Source organism: Alligator sinensis, unplaced genomic scaffold (assembly GCF_000455745.1).
Source record: "Alligator sinensis unplaced genomic scaffold, ASM45574v1 scaffold1208_1, whole genome shotgun sequence".
Taxonomy (NCBI): Eukaryota; Metazoa; Chordata; order Crocodylia; family Alligatoridae; genus Alligator; species Alligator sinensis.
This window is the reverse complement of record NW_005842782.1, coordinates 375,625-379,076: the sequence shown is the minus strand read 5'-3', so window position 1 is coordinate 379,076 and position 3,452 is coordinate 375,625. Positions and strand designations below refer to the sequence as shown.

The 3,452-nt window shown below is 54.7% G+C and overlaps 1 non-coding gene across 1 annotated transcript; it reads left to right on the top strand.

Moving 5' to 3' along the window:
* Positions 1-1,205: 1,205 nt before the first annotated feature.
* Positions 1,206-1,361, top strand: LOC112552136. Its single transcript, XR_003096497.1, has one exon. It is a non-coding gene; the product is annotated as a U1 spliceosomal RNA (small nuclear RNA).
* Positions 1,362-3,452: the final 2,091 nt, after the last annotated feature.

Genomic DNA, 3,452 nt, shown 5'->3' with positions numbered 1-3,452 from the left:
TAAGTTTGCTCTATCTTTACCCAGCTAACTAAATTGGTGGGATGGGGCAGAGCCCCTGCTTCCCATCCTATAGACCTCTTCTGCCACCAGATATGGAAGCAGGGTCAGAGCAGGGGACATACTGGATACCAATTCATGGCAGTTTCCTCTCTTCCTTCTCCTGCTCCAGATCCAGCTGCCCAGAGTGGGGCACTCGCTGGTCCCAGAGAGCAAGGATTCTCCACACCACTCATCACAGTGAGTAAGTACAAGGGAATGAGCCCCTTTGGCAGGATGCCATGGCTTTGGGGAGGGGCAACAAGGTGGGAAGCAAGCTGGCAGTGGGGGGGGTGGCGGGAGGTGCTTCTTGCTGCTTCTTCTAGCATGGATGAAATTTTCCTGATCCAGGGAGGATGTTTCTCTTATACTGACATGCTTCCTATCTCCTTTCTCTCCTCAGTATCCTTGGGTGGACCCCACCATCCACTCAGGCACTGCCCTGTCTCTGCCTCTGCCATGTCTCTGCCAAGACTCTGCTGCCACTTCCCTGTGCTTGCCTGGAGCTCTTGCCATGGGAGGGGCTGCTTCTGACTGCTTGGGGCTCTAGCTTGTTGAGGTGTGAGCTGGTGCACAACTCGGGCTGGACCTAAAGTAGAGAATCACCCAGCAGGTTTTCCAGCTGAACAGCACACTCTGCCCAGCTGTGCATGCAGGGTCTGTTGGGCTGAGTCATGAATAGTCTCTTCTTCAGAGACAAGCAAGATCCTGTGGCAGTCTTTCCCTGAGGGTCCCACTACACAAGCAGGTAAAGACACAATGGGATCTAATGCAAAATCCACACAATCATACCTCCTGCCATGACACACATGCATGGCGGGAGGCCTGGTTGAAGATCATGCATTAGATCCCATCCTGCCTTATTGTTGATGCAAAGAAAGCATGATCCCAAGTTCCTGCTGGACCAGGAACAAGCAAGGTCCTGAAGCTGCTGCAATCTTCCAGCCACAAGGCACCTCATGCACCCTGTGGACCTGGAGATCATAGCAGTGCCCCAGGACCCAGCATGTGCAGCTGGTGGGCACTGCTGGACTGATAGTCCCTTCAACTATGTGATTCGCAGTCCTGGCTGTGCATGGTGCACCCCTGCACCTGGGAGTCTAGTTAGCTAATAGGGCTCCTAACTTTATGAGTAGACTGTGCTACATGTGCACATTAAAACTGTATAGCAACTTACCTGGCAGGGGAAAACCATGACCACTAAGGTGGATTTCCTAAAGTGCACCTGGGGACAGCTGCTTTTCTGGCATGGGGCAGTACCCACTGAGGTTTTGGCTTTATGCCCACTTTGTGGAAATGGGAGGCTTCTCCATAGTTTGCTCCTATGGCCATGCAGCTGAGGGCGAGCAAAACCTGGGGGCATCCGAACCCCAAGGCTTCAGGCTTGGGCCTGCATGTTTCCAAATTCTTTGGTAGGCATCCTACATCTGAAGCCGCAGGAGGGGGTGAAGGATATTGGCTAGTTGTAGGGCCCCTTATGGTTGTGGACTGACTCACAGATTTGGACTTGATTTAATTGATTTGGCTTGGAACATGAAACATTTTCTTTTTAAAAAAAGCACATTAAAACTAGATAGCAACCACCTATAAAGTACTGCACATTTTCCAGCAATTCTAATATAATAAAAGGCGTAGTCTGTCTGCGTGTCTGTTTGTTTGTCTGTCTGTCCATAATGTTTTGGCCCAACTGCACATGTGCTGATTGACTGTGCAGACTGGGTGGGCAGGGCTGTGGCCACCTGAGTTAAAACGGGAGTCTCTCCACCAGTGCTACCTCCTCCTGCAGCCTCTGGTGTTGCGGCTCTGTCTGCCCCACCTACAGACAGGCAAATAAATAAAAAATGGGTAGAGCACTCTACAAGCAGCAGGGCCAGCTAAGGAAAGGTGGGAGCCCCTCCGTTGTAGTGGGGTCAGACTCGATGGGTGGGGGAAGGGGGAGTGGGGTCAGACCCAAATGAGGAGAGTGGGACAGGGTCAAACACAAAGTGGGGGAGCTAGTAACTTTATATCCGTTTGGACTTTTTTATGGCACAACAGTTTGTTTGCACATGTAGCCAGTCAAAATTAATTGTGCAATTAACCTAGAAATTGCATGATACATGTAATACATAGAGAGGGCCTGAGAGTGCTACAACCCCTACAGCCTGCCGCACCATGGGTGATAGGCATCAAGATTGCTGTGTGTGGTCAGGTGAGTCTGGAACAGCAAGGGACACAGGATGGGACTGAGGAGGCTCCTGTCGTCTCTGAAATGCTGTTTCTCTGAGCCACGCTGTAAGCAATGTCCCAGGTTGGATATCTTCATCCTGGGGGCTCCAACTCGTACGCACCCTGCCCAGTAATCTGGGGGCATGTCTCTGTGGGTCACTTTCAGACTTGAACAGTTCCTGCTTTAAGGGCCAGATAATCATCCAGGGGCCAATAGAAGCAGCTGCCCATGTGGATGGAGCAGCAGGTTGTGCCGAGGCCAGTGTCCCCACGGATCCAGGGGCCCAGAGTGACTCCGAGAGCAGCGATATGGAGGTGGAAGAAATGGAGCAACAGGAGGATGAGAAAATGGACGTGGACTAAAGCGGTGGCTTACATAGGGGGAGGGAGAGAAGTGTTGGGGGGGCTGAGTATGCACATGCCCGCCACCAGAAAGTCTGTGGGGGGCGGGGTGGGGGGAGGGGGATAGGGAATAGGGCTGGGCCTGGGGCTGGGACAGGCACCAGGCAGGGCTTGGGAGGGAGCAGAGATGAGCTGGCCCTGGGATCAGGGCCACGGTCCACTGTACCCATGCGGCTGCCCCTTCCCCCACACCCAGGGTCATTGCCTGGTGCCAGTGTCTCCCACACCAGCAAACCCACTGTCCCCCAGCTCTGAAATGGCCCCAGCTGTCTCCCTGCACTGGATCCCAGCCCCGTACCGCCTGGAGCGACCCAGAACAGGGGGCCAGAGTGAGGCCAGGGTTAGATGAGCTACAGCGAATCTTGGGCTGACCCCGCTCCAGCCTCCTGCTCTGGGCCCCCCTGGCTGGTGCAGGGCTGGGGCTGGTGTAGGAAGGGAGCCTCCCGGGGCGCGTACAGCAGCAGGAGCCGTGCCCTCCGGATAAGACACTTGCGGCTCAGTCCCACGCCTCCAGCTGGGCAACGCCTGCCCCTCCCCACACTTCACCTCCAGCCCCATTCCCTCTCCACCCCTGCTGCAGCCACCAGAAACCCTGGGCCATCCTGCCTTGCAGCCCTACCACTGCCCCGTGTTAGCCACCCCCTCCCTTCCACCACCTTTTTGGTCCAGCATCTTCCAGTCAATCCACTGCAGAGCCCCATGACCACCTTCCCACACCCCTTCACACATCCCACCGCCTGCCTCCATGGAGGCCCGCTCCCCATATTAGATATACTTCACCCCTGTCATTTCAGGATGTGGAATAT